Consider the following 13470-nt stretch of genomic DNA (forward strand, 5'->3'; position numbering starts at 1 on the left):
TCCAGGCAAGAATACTGGAGTGGTTGCCATTCCCTTTTCCAGGGGATCTTCCCGACTCAGGGATTGAACCTGAGTCTCTTGCATTGCAGGCAGATTCTTTACCATCTGAGCCACCAGGGAAGCCCTTAGAAGTTTGACAGGTCTTCAAAATTGTCGTGCCTTGAGACAAGGGGACCAGGATTTTATAATATACGCCTCTCCATTTGGCAGTCATTGAATGCAAGCTGCACTCAGACAAGGAGTGTTAGCTAGGGTGAGGCCACTCTCTTTGGTAATGAATCATTCCTAGAGAGGAACTCAGCTGTGAGTCACCAGTATCCCATATGCCAGCAGTTGTGAGTCTGGGTAGCACACTACAGCATCTACTACACTAGTGAAATCTATCTCTAAGAAATAGATTTAGACCCAAAGTTCTATTTCAGAGATGATAATGCCTAGGCCTCTACCACTGCTTTTCTGTAAACCACTCCGCCCCACCAACTCAGAATACTTTATGAGAAGGAGTATGAAAAAAGAGCCCAAGAATGTGCTTTCAATGGCCATGGTTCTGATTGGCAAAGTGCTTTTGCTTTGCTCAAGCTGCCTTTCACATCCACCTCCTACTGGTGTGGAATGGCCTCCTCATTTTGACTAGCTTACAAAAGGTATCCTCATTGAGGCACTCTCTACTTACCAGCATTCTAAGGGAATTCACACCCATCAGAAATCTTTTCTAGTAATTGTTATCTGACTTAGACATCTGCTACTCATTAGGTACTGTTTTACATTGCTTGCTATCCTTTCCTGTGTATATCTTTACCCCAAAAGGGAAGTAGTTGAGGGCAAAGGTTATGTTTTGTATTCCGTGAATCATTATCCATGTTTAGTAGAGTGCAAATCTCAAGTTATTTCATTAGCCTGACAAATATTTATTATGCACTTACTATGTTTAAGGCACTATGTTGGCAGCTAGGGGGACTTAGGTAAGAATTGACACTCAAGAAGATGATTCTTGAGAGCAAGAGAGACAGACCTTTAGTTCCAATGCAAGTTGTACTGTTAAAAATTTAAGGTGATATGGTGGGATCTAAACTGTCTGATGGGAAGAGTTGGTACAGGGGCTAGGGTTGAGGGCATGAATCAAGGAAGGCTTCAAAGTGATTAGCAATTCCACCTACTTGGTAAGAAACTACTACTAGGCAATTCCAGCCCTGGCAGTTGATAAGCAGAAAAAAGCCATATTGGGTATCGAGATTAGCTAATAAAATTTTTACTCAGGTGAAATTGTTCTACACACTCTCTTCATTTCAGAGAAATTGATCTCTACGTAAAACAAGTGAGTACTGCCATTGATCTCAAAACAGTTAAACCAATCACAAATGGTTGTTTAACTTTGCACCTTGTGTGGAAAGAAAGAACAACCACACGAAGACCACAATTTCTAAGTAGCATTTTTACTGCAAAGAATGCCAGTAGCATGTTTTTTGCATTAATGCAAATTAACACTATTAAGTGAGAGACTACATATGGATTTAAGAAATAAACTGGTTCTTCATTTTATACATTTTTCTTCCATATAATTGCAAGATCTATAAACAATTGTAGAAACTATATATTTTTTTGCTCTTTAAAAAATATGGAAAAAATGGGATACTAATCTTGTTTCTAATTTAGAAATTCTTAACAATTTTCAAGATGTGACATTTTTCTTTCCTACCTGTTCTTTACATTAGGTACTTGCCAATATTAATGTATACATTTATATAGTCGTCCATCAATTAATTATCTGTAGTAGAACTTTTCATAAACCTCTTCTTAATCAATTTAGATAAATTAAGCTTTCCATACAACATATGCTACCTAATGCCCTTGGCATGCTAAAAGTGTATTACTCATAGTATATGCTGTATTTTGCCATGCAATATTTACTTCTAGCAATTGGACTGATGACTTCCTGCAATCACAAAAGTTTAAATAAATATAATGTAAACTGATGAAATATCTAAAGAAAAAGCCATTGTAGTGAAATCTAAAATGAATGCTTTGGAAAGACTCGATATATGTAAATAGATAAAAATTTTGTTATGATTATAAAAAGCTGAAGAAACAGTAAAAATTGGAAAGGTTTGACTCTCATATTGCCTTACAAATGTGTTTAGTTCTATTTTTACTTCAAAGACACTGACATTGGAAATTGGAGATGATGCATTAAAGATGGTTTATACAAGAAAAAAAAAGTGATTAGCAACAATTAATGTGAGGGTATAAAGAACTCTGAAGCCAAGGTGTTTGATTCAAATGATGATTATTATGGTAGAAGGTTGAGAAGCAGGAACAGACAGAGCCTAAGACTTTATGGTAGTGGGCATTAATTTGTAGAACCATGGGTTTAGCCCAGGGTTTCTCAACTGTGGTGCCATTGATACTTGGGGCTTCACAATTCTTTGTTATGGGGGCTGTCCTATGCTTGATAAGTTTTTAGCAGTATCCCTGGCTTCTACCCACCAGATACCCATAGTTCTCCTCAGATCTGACAATCCAAAAATTCTCCAGATACTGCCAAATTGTCTCCACTAGAAGTCCAAATCATTCCTAGCTGATTCCTAGCTGAACAACTTGGCTAGAAACTTTAGCAATAGGCAACACTTGCCATGATAGCAGCTTCTCCATGAGCAGTGGAGTGTGTGAGAGAAGTTAGGAGTGTGTTTAATGCTAATGGAAGTCCAGATGCTAACACTTTCCCTTGGGAATAATGCACTTGTGGTGGGTGTTGTACTATGTACTCGTGATGATCTTTCCACCTCACAAAATATCTCTAAAGTTGAAATCTGGTATATGGACCTTATTTTCCCCAAAGTTAATAGCTCGGCCTTCTCAAGTGTTTTTTATGGAATACATGGTCATGGAATAAAAAGATCAGAGTTAATAATCATTTGTTTATTATTTTTTGGAAACTTTGACCAGCAGGGAAGTATGAGGATTTTTAGAAATCACCAGGGTACAGTGAAAGTTGCCAATAAAAATGTAAAATAATACAGATGTTGTTATGAAGCAGAAACATGTTATGTTTTAAATAAATCAGTATTCTTAACTATTAGCAAGAGAACTTGAGTTTTTTTTTAAAAGAACAATGGTATTATAATTTTATTATCTTTCTCCTACACATCTGGAATTTTGAAAAAAAATTTTTAATAAAAAAACCCCATTAGATTATTTAAGTCACTCTTGAGTTTAATTGTACTTTTGAGAATATATGGGAAAGTTCTGCCTCCAATCTCTTCTCCTTTTACAGAATCTTCCTAGTATTTTGAAAGAATTTACTGATGAGTTACTGCCTGATATATATATAGGCAAAATTCAGGAATAGTCTACAAGTTTGCTTTTAAAGTCACACATTCGTTTTCTTATATAACTATAAAATTTTCAAAAAGAGGCAAGTATGAAAAAGAAAACAAATATAATTTATAATATTCTTATTTAATTTTTGTAGCCTTTTTCTTTTTATATTTTAGAGGTTCCTTAACTCTAAAGTGCATAGAAATCATAGTGAGAACTTGTGTAAAAAGCATGTTCTACATGTACTACAAAAGAAGGGAAAAGTGTGGGAATTATATTACACCTGGGAAACAGCATTTTACCAGGTTGATCCTGATTCAGATGGTCTATAAAAGCATTTGGAAAAACTGATATGGCATTCTTATGTTGCCATCATCTCTGTATTATACATTGACTAGTTAGAGGAGGGAAGAAATTATGGATTTTTGCATTTGTTTTGTCTAAAGGAATCCTGGCCCTTGTAAACATTAATTCTTTCTGCAACAGTAAGCATCTATTTAAAGACACAACGTTCATTTCAGTGTTGCTGCAGCCTTTTGGGTGATTTTCCCTGGATTGGTAATTGTTCAAAGTTTTTTGCCTTTGTTATTTGTAACAGTTACATGACAAATGCATTTTAGGATTAATAATCTTTGGGTGGGAATGTAAATTGATATGGCCACTGTGGACAGCATGTACACCCATGGCTGATTCATGTGAATGTATGGCAAAAACCACCACAATATTGTAAAGTAATGAGCCTCCAATTAAAATAAAAAATAAATAAAAAAAAAAAGAAAAGAAAAGCTTAATAGACGTTTTCTTTCAGAATGATTATTCATCTTCCTTTACTCTTTGACATGTGTTTATCTTCCCTTTGGCTGTTAACATTTATTCACCAATGAAAATATAGCACCTCTTACAAAAAATAGAATAATCTTTGAATAACTTGAAGACTTGTATTTCTCTTGATGTTAACTCTACTCAGGAGGTAATGGGGATGTGAAACACAGTGTCAGTGAAGAAGGGGAGGAGTGGCATAGACCTGGATGAATTTGGGAGGCAAAATCTGTAGTAGTTAACATCCGTTAAGCTTCAAGGGTGAATGAGAAAGGGATGTTCTGGGTGACCTCAAGTTCATGAGCCTGGGCAGCTTGAGGAAGGCGGCAAAGAGGAGCTATGTTAGGGAATTTGGGGGTTTGGGGGCAGGGAATGTAAGAAGAGAAACATGATGCAAAGTTGCAGGGATCAGAGTCATCTGTTAGCAATGTGTACATGTTAGCGATGTGTACATGTTAGTGATGTGTACATGTTTAGTGATGTGTATAAGTAACTTAAAAATGTTGAATCATGCTTAAGAAGTTGATCAGTCTGAAAGAGAAAAATAGGAACTAAAGGACTGAATAGACTAACCGAAAGAGAGTAAATATTAAGAGGTCCAAAAACTAAGCTATGTGGTGTGTCTTTATTTAGAAACCTGAGGAGGAAAAAAGGAATAAAGACAGCTAAGAAATGGACAGAGAAGAAATAGGAACACCAGAAAAAAAAAAAAAAAAAAAACCCGTTCTGGAATAAACACCTTGGGAAGAAGATGTGTCCAAAGCCAGAAGAATCAAAAGAAGGAAAAGGTTGAAACAAACCTGTTGAGCCTGGTGTCCAGAATTTCATTGGTGACCTTTGATAAAAGGTCATTCCTTAAGTAGATTTAAATGAAGTCAGGAACTTAAGACAATTTAAAATTCTTCATCATTAGGTTCCTTGTGTTTGTTGTTGACTTCTGCCTGCAGGGTACGTATTCACCTGCAGTCTTCCCTTGGTAACCCCTTCAGTGTGACCAGTTTAGTATTCTGATGCTCTTCTGTGACCCTTATTTGAAGCTCTGTGAATTAGGTGGGATGCTTTGGTGAAGTTAAATGGCTCAACTGGCAATTCACACCCAAGGCAGTTTAACTTCTCCCCAGTGACCTCTTGATGTGCCAGGAAATGAGAAAATGAGAGGGGAGTTGAACTAATCATCTATAACCCTTTTATGTGATTCCATGGTGTAATACCTCTCCCTTTTGCTCACCTAACACTACCTCCAATATCAAAACCACCCAGTTCAACCTACCGGATCCCTGAAACAGCTTTGTTGTTGTTCATTCACTCAGTTGTGTCCGACTCTTCATGACCCCATGGACTAACACTTCCCTGTCCTTCACCATCTCCCAGAGTTTGCTCAGACTCGTGTCCATTGAGTAGGTGATGCCATCCAACCATCTTGTCCTCTGTCATTCCCTTCTGTTTCCCAACATCAGGGTCTTCTCCAATGAGTTGGCTCGTTGCATCAGGTGGCCACAGTGTTAGAGCTTCAGCTTTAGCATCAGTCCTTCCAATGAATTCCCCGGAATTCCCTGGTGGCTCAAACAGTAAAGAGCCTTCCTGCAGTTTGGGAGACCCAGGTTTGATCCTGGGGTCGGGAAGATCCCCTGGAGAAAGAAATGGTAACCCATCCCAGTATTCTTGCCTGGAAAATCCCATGGACAGGGGAGCCTGGCAGGGTACAGTCCATGGGGTCTCAAAGAGTTGGACATGACTGAGTGACTTCACTTCTTCACTTTTCCAGTGAATATTCAGGGTTGATTTCCTTTAGGACTGACTGGTTTTAAACAGCTAAACAAAATGATATAAAATGATATAATTCAGATATTTGGAAAAAGCACATGATGGGGTTGATGTGTACCTGCTTCCTTTCCTTTCAGTGAGTCCTGTCGCATTGTCTACTTCTCTACTGGCATGACTTCTAGCATGGCATAAGGCCATGAACCTTTACTTAGATTTGAAAAGCTAAGTCATTGGGAAGTTGCAAGTTGAATTTGAGCCCTGACTCCATTGCCAATAATATTTCCACCATACCATGCTACCTTGACATAATCTTTCAAGTTTTGCTTTAAGAATGGATAGTTAACATTTTCTTCCTGCTGCCTCCTATGGTACATAAATACAGTTAAGAAATAAAGCCAAGAAAATGCATATTAGCTAATTGATTATGTATGACCCAAATGCTTAGGAATGAAAAGTTTAGCCTTATGCCTGTTCATACAGCATATGCAGCTAAGAACAAGTCCTAGTTTCTTAATGTACCTCTTGATAAGCTAAAAAAGGACCATAATGAACTTATCTTCTATAACACATCTCTTATGTTTTAAATATTTTATATAATGTCAATTTGTGGCATTAAACTTCTACAGCCAGATTATGAGATCTGACAGATCCCTCTTTGTAAGGCGAAAGTTGAAAATGTCTAATTCAGAAGCATCATAAATCACTTATACATAAGTTAAAGTTTTTAAAGTCTCATTTTTGGATTGTCCTCATTTTCAGAGAAGGAATGAGTTTGGAGAGCAAGTTGTAAGTATAGTTTTATGAGCTATCAACTTATTTCTAGATATGCGGATGTGGAATACCCATAAAGCATGCTGGGGAGCTGTGTGTTCTTTCTGGATTGGAAGGTTGTAAGGCATGGGCTAGGGTCAGGTTGAAGACACCAAGTCTAGGGAAAAATGAGAGTTGGGTAAGGTATGGTAATGTGTCCAGGTAATGTGATCTGGCTGCTGGGTCAGAGTGGTAGTCACTGAGAGGACAAATGTTCTGGTTGTAAATGAGTCCCCCAGAGAAGGCTCTCGGTTTATGGGAAATGGCACCCATCAATCACTCAAGGGACAGAGTTGGCGAGAGTTGGGAATGGGTAGGGATGGCAGGATAGTTCCAGGCCATCCCAGTGGAGAAACCAGAGGATAAAAATGATGGCTGTAATGGGAATTATGGGAATTAGGATGGCCAACAATTGGGTTACACTGTCTTCTCCTGGTGGTAGGATTTGGTACTCTGCGACTACATTGTCACAGAATCCCCACGGCATTGAGCCTACAGTGTTAACCCCAGCTACAAAAGGCTGAGAAAAAGAGAAGCTGACAACTTCAAGTCTGTTGGTCTTTGATCCTGTAGTTCCATGGCCACAAATACTTTTGTATGTGTTTGTGATTAGGTCTCCCAGAAGTCAGCAAGGCATTGTGAATATGAGCATAGACTGCCTGGGTTCAGTCGTGGGCCCTTAGACAAGTTATTTGACCTCTTTGTTGTTCAGTTTCCTCAACTTACACTTGAGGATGATAGCACCTACATCATTAGTTGTGAGGACTAAATGTGTTAATACTGGTAAAGTATTTGTAACCATGGCTGGCCTACAGTGAATTCTGTTGTTATTGTGTTGTCAGAACTAAAAATAAAACTTCATCTGGGTTAGTTGGTCCATTTGTTTCAGCCTGTCTCCCAACTCATTCCTTCTCTGAAAATGAGGACAATCCAAAAATGAGACTTTAAAACTTTAAATAGGGGCATTGTTTAAAATGCAGGTTCTGGGATGTTATACCAGACTTAGTCAAATTTTTAAAGGTGATTCTAGGAATCTGTTTCTATTTCAATATATTTCTAACAAGTCTGCCAGGAAATTCTATTGATCAAAGTCAGATTTGGGAGTTAAATAGGCCATGTCTCTGGTTCACTTTATGTTTAAGGTCATTAGCAAATTATTTTTTGATTCACTTCTTAAGAAAGACCCTCAGTACATGGGACCAAAGCTTGCTTACTTAGTCCAAATCTTATTTCTTTGGTATAAGAAAGAATATAAGCAAACTGAACTTTCTCCCTCATCCTACTCCAGGTGCAAATATATCACTTATGAATTTTAGAATCTAGTCTCAAGCAACATTTTGGCATGTCAGTTACTGAAATTAACCTGGACTTTGATTTGGACTATAAGTGTTTTTCAGTTCAGTTCAGTCACTCAGTCATGTCCAACTCTTTGCAACCCCATGGACTGCATCACACCAGGCTTCCCTGTCCATCACCAACTCCTGGAGCTTGCTTAAATTCATGTCCATCGAGTTGGTGATACCATTCAACCATCTCATCCTCTGTTGTCCCCTTCTCCTCCAGCCTTCAATCTTTCCCAGCATCAGGGTCTTTTCCAGTGAGTCACTTCTTTGCATCAGGTGGCCAAAGATAATATAATAATAAAGGAAATGTAGTTATTCTGTATGTTAGAAGTCTCTAAGCAGATTGCTTTTTGCAGTGTTGTGTTTTCTTTTAGGAATTAGGCAATTGCTAATTTTTCATGGGTACATTTGTGAAAAGTATAGTCATGATAGAAAATCAAATGATAGAGCCTCTACAAAGACTTGGCTAAATGTACGTGCAAGAGAGTAACATTGAATTTTTAGCAATAACATGGCATGTTCTTAGTTAAAAGAAAAACAAAAACCTGATCTGTTCTTCTATAAATGAGTTCAGTAGAGCAGTAAGATATAAGTAATTTACTTGGAAAGAAAACAGAAAATAATTTGCTTCTCCTGTTACATAAGTATTTGTAGGCCACCTTTATTTAGGCAAAGAAAGAGTCCTGATGTATCTATTTTTTTCCTGATCTTTAATAGATCGTGTGCTAGTGGAAATAGAATTACACTGAGCTATTCTTTTTATTGTCTGGTTGCCCTTGTTAGCAGTATCATTTATTTTCAAGGTGACTGGCGCTGGTTAAGGGCTTATTCCATGACCTTGAAGCAAAGCAGAGTTAATTGATGTAGCGAAGGATTTGTTAGCACTTGTAGCTCAACCATGAAACCAGATGGGCAGGGTAACCTAACTGAGAAATTAACTGTATCTTTTCTTGCCTGTGGACTTTTCACACACAGATAAAGGAAGCATTTTTTCTTCTTCTTCTTTTTAATGTAGGAAGGCAGGTATGGCAAATTCTGTTTTGTCAAACTATAGTCCCACACATGGTCCTCTAGAACCATGCCATAATCCTATCAAGAGGTACAATCAATTTCTCCTCCTCTGAGCCTGAGTAGAATTTTGGATGGGTCGACAGATAGAATGTAGTGGAAGGGACACTGTGTGAGTTCTGAGGCTAGGTCATAAGTAGTGTTATGACTGTACCTGGCTCTCTCTCTCTTCGGGACAGTGATCCTTGAAACCCAGCCACCATGGTGTGACGATGTGTCAGCCACACGAGGAGACCATGTGCTCATTCCTGACTTGGCAGCACCAGCTGGGACCTCTGGCCCCCACTCTGCCCCAGCAGCCACCAGAAACGTTAGTGTCCTAGCCTCCAGATAATTCCATATCCCAGTCCTCAGCCTTTGAGCAGTCCCAAGTCGAGGGGTTCCAGGCAAAATAGGAGTTGTTATTGCTTAAGATGCAAAGTTTGGGGATAATTTGTTAATCAGGATGACAGCATTCTGGAACCTCAGGGCTTCCTCTCTGGAGGTGTGTAGGTTTTTTCTTCAAGGGACAGCGAAGAGGCCCTTGTTTTGAGAAGTCAGGGAGGACAAGATCAGGGCTCAAAGAGTTGAAGAAATGAGGCAGCAGTCCAGCCCTGAAGGAGCAAAGTTCCCAGCTCTGTGGGCTTCCCAGGTGGTTAAGTGGTAAAGAATCCGCCTGCCAATACAGGAAACTCAGCTTTGATCCCTGGGTCAGGAAGATCCCCTGGAGGAGGAAATGGCAGCCCACTCCAGTATTCTTGCCTGGGAAATCCCGTGGACAGAGAAGCCTGGCGGGTTACAGTCCATGGGGTTGCAAAAGAGTTGGACATGAGTGAGCAACTAAACAACAACAATGTGGATAAGAGCTGGGAATTCTGAGAGCAGTGGATAAGGTGTCCCACTTCCAACTGGGCCTTACGGGAGTGGCAGAACCTCTGACAGAACTGGCAATGTGGGAGCCTGTGGACCAAATACCGAGCTCAGTGATCTTGGAAGTAGTGGTAAAGGCTGTCATGATCTCTTAGGTGTGCGTGTAGGTGTAGTGGGCAGAGGGTGTCAGAAAAGCCAGCTGCCTTCAGATGTGAGAACCAGAGCAAAGAGAAATGGCAGAGATACAACCTAATACTGAAAGATGTCCTTGGAATTCTCTTCTGATCCTGAGAAGTGGTAGGGACTCTCAGAATTTCTTTTTCAATATTTATTTATTTGGCTGCACCAGGTCTTAGTTGAGGCATGCAGAACATTTAGCTGCAGCATGTGGGATCTAGTTCCATGACCAGGGATCAAACCGGGACCCCCTGCATTGAGAGTGTGGAGTCTTAGCCACTGGACCATCTGGGAAGTCCATCAGAATTTATTCTGATGAAGGCTTTATACATACATATATAAAAATTATTAGTTATTTGTTATAACGTCATGTCAACTGGCAAATTTGCAGGTTAATCCTTTTCTTACACTTGAAAGAATGGATTATCATATACCAAATATTTTTATGTATTTGATTTTGCTATTTTCATTCTATTAATTTATCTGTAACCACTAAAATGACTCCATTTTAGTAATTATGTACTTATATTTTTTTCCAGAAAGTCTCTTGACTCTCTCATGAGTGAATTCCTCCAGACAGGCTCTCAAATCATTTGGAGAGATTATCCTTGCAAACTCTGATTGTGATGGTCTTCTATGCAAATAGTTAAGAATGGCAGATTGAACACATACGTACTTTCATGGCTCTTCTTCCCAGAATTCCACTAAATGAGAGGAAAGGAATGTTAAAAAGAAGATACGAATAGACAAGGACAAAGAATGAGGAGACAATAGCGACAAAATCTTAGAGGCCAGTAGGAAGGTAGATGGGAGTTAAATGACTTCCCAGACATGAGAAAGCTGAATCCTAAGCTGGAAGTTGGGAAAGGAGAGAAATGACCTAATGTCCATTGCAGAATCCTCCAAAGGAGCATTATTTGGCAGGTGGAAGAACTGGTTGAAAGACTGTTTAAGAATTTAGCCCCTCATATCTCCATTCCAAATTTCGGCAGCTGAGCAAACATCCCTCTCCTGTTCTGGCCAGAGACTTGAGGTTTATTCTGTAAAGGAGATAAACAGATGATCTTTGAATGAGGCAATATGAGGCACATGCTAAAACAGACCAAGTAGAAAGCATGGGGATTAAGATAAACCTTATATATGAGACTTGAGATCTCCAGCCTTCTCCCCTCCCATAGCTCAAGAGTTTTGGCAGCCAGACATGTACTTTCAATGCAGGAGGTCAGAAGTTTCTTCTCTGGAAATCTAAGTTGCAAAAGAAGTGAACAGAAGATACTCAAATCAGAGATCTTCCAAATATCACCAGAGAGACAAAAGCACCATTGACAACCATTGTCCCCAAGAGCTCCCAGTTATCTTTTTAGTGCCTCATCCTTAAATATGACCAGATGGTCAAGGACTGCCAGTTACTTTAGTTACTTTTAAAAAAATAACTTGAAATACCAATAACAATGGAAAGAAAATATGCAAAATGATTTTTATTAATATCTTCAGAGAAGATATAAATCTATGAAGCAAGAAGTGGATACTATAAAAAAAATTTAGTGAACAGAAAATCTTAGACATTAAAAATATGGTAACACACACTGTTAGAAGACAAAATCAAGGGAACTGTCCAGAAAATAGGATAGAAAATACAGAAGAAAATAAGACAAAAATTTTAAAAAGATAGAGATCCATATAGGGCGTTCTAGAATAATTGCTGTTCTATGACTTGAGGACAGATATCAGAGAAAAAGAAATCATCAATAAAATAATTTTAAAAATTCCCCAGAATTAGAGAACTTGAATGTTCCAGTTGAAAGGGATGTCTAAATGTACAGAACAAAGGATGAAGCAGACCAAATCCAAGGCACATTATCAACAAGTTTCAGAAACCCAGGGACAGAAAATAGATTCTACAAATTCTCAGGAAGGAAAAAAAATTTTATACTAAGTATTAAGTATTTGAAGACATTAGAGTTACTACTAGCAACAGTGGAAGCAAAAAAGCAGTGTAGTAACACACAGTGAGAATTCTGAGGAAAAGCAACTTCAAACTGAAAATTCCACTGCCAGTGTCTGCAAAACAGAACTTAGCTTCCCAAGCAATCCTTTTCAGGAAGCTATTTGAGACATGCTTCTGCAAAATTAGGGAGTTAATCAAGAAAGAAGTCAAAGGGCCCAGGAAACAGGGACTCCAACCCAAGAGAAAGTCTAAGGAAATTCCCATGATAGTAATGGAACAGGTTCTTGGATGGCTTCCAGTTACTAGGTGTAGTAGTAGACAGAATTCTAAGACACGTCCTGTCCAGGATTTCCAATCCCTGATAGACATGCTCTAAATAGTCCCCTCCCTTGTATCTAGGTATGACCTGTGACCCTAATGTCACTTTCATGATTAAGTTTTACGGTGAAGGTGAAGAGATTTTGCAGATGTAATTAAAGCCCCTAATCAGTTGATTTTAAGCTCCTCAAAATGGAGGTTATTTTTGGTGGGACTGACTGGATCAGGTGAGCCCATTCAGAGGGTACAGAGATCATCAAGTGAAGAAGTCAGATTTGAGGTAGCAGATTGACTCTGCTGTTGGCTTTAGAGAAGCAGACAGCCATTTTATGGAGAGGACCACATGTTAGGGATTGGTGGGTGGTCTGTAGAAACTGAGGGTCTGTTTTATAACCTTAAGGAAATGAATTCTGCCAAGAGCCACATGAGCTTGGACGAGAACTCTGCCTCAGATGAGAATGCATCCCTGACCACCTTCTTGATTTCAGCCCCCTAAGACTCTGAATAGAGAATCAGTTATGCCACGCCTGGACCCCTGACCTAGAAAAACGTTGTGGTAATGAATGAGTATTGTTTTAAGCTAGTAAACTTATGTCAGTAGATAAATAATGAGGGTAGAGTTAGAAGTGGATCCAGATTGGAGCAGCTCAGAACATTCTGGAGGGATTTATCCAGAGGCGTCAGTATGTCCTAATGTCTGGAAAGGTGTACACAGCTTGAGGATAATTAGATGTGCTGATATTAAGTACATACAGAACTAAGCAGTCAACCACAAGACCATTAATAACTTTAAGAAAAACAAAATGTTGCATGGGAAAGCAGTCATAGTATATAACATGACTCAGTTATAAATAGGATTTACAGAGACATAATAATCTAAAAAGCACATGACAGTCTAAGCAAAATCACAGGATGAATACTGTTGAGGAGGAAAAAATTTTCCTCCATCCTCGTTGGGTCCCTGGCTGAGTCTGAAAATTGGACAAAAACAGGTTGACAGGAGAACAGCATACAAATTTATTTAGCATGAGTTTTATATGACAAGAGCCTTCATAAGGA

Source organism: Bos javanicus, chromosome X (assembly GCF_032452875.1).
Source record: "Bos javanicus breed banteng chromosome X, ARS-OSU_banteng_1.0, whole genome shotgun sequence".
Lineage (NCBI taxonomy): Eukaryota > Metazoa > Chordata > Mammalia > Artiodactyla > Bovidae > Bos > Bos javanicus.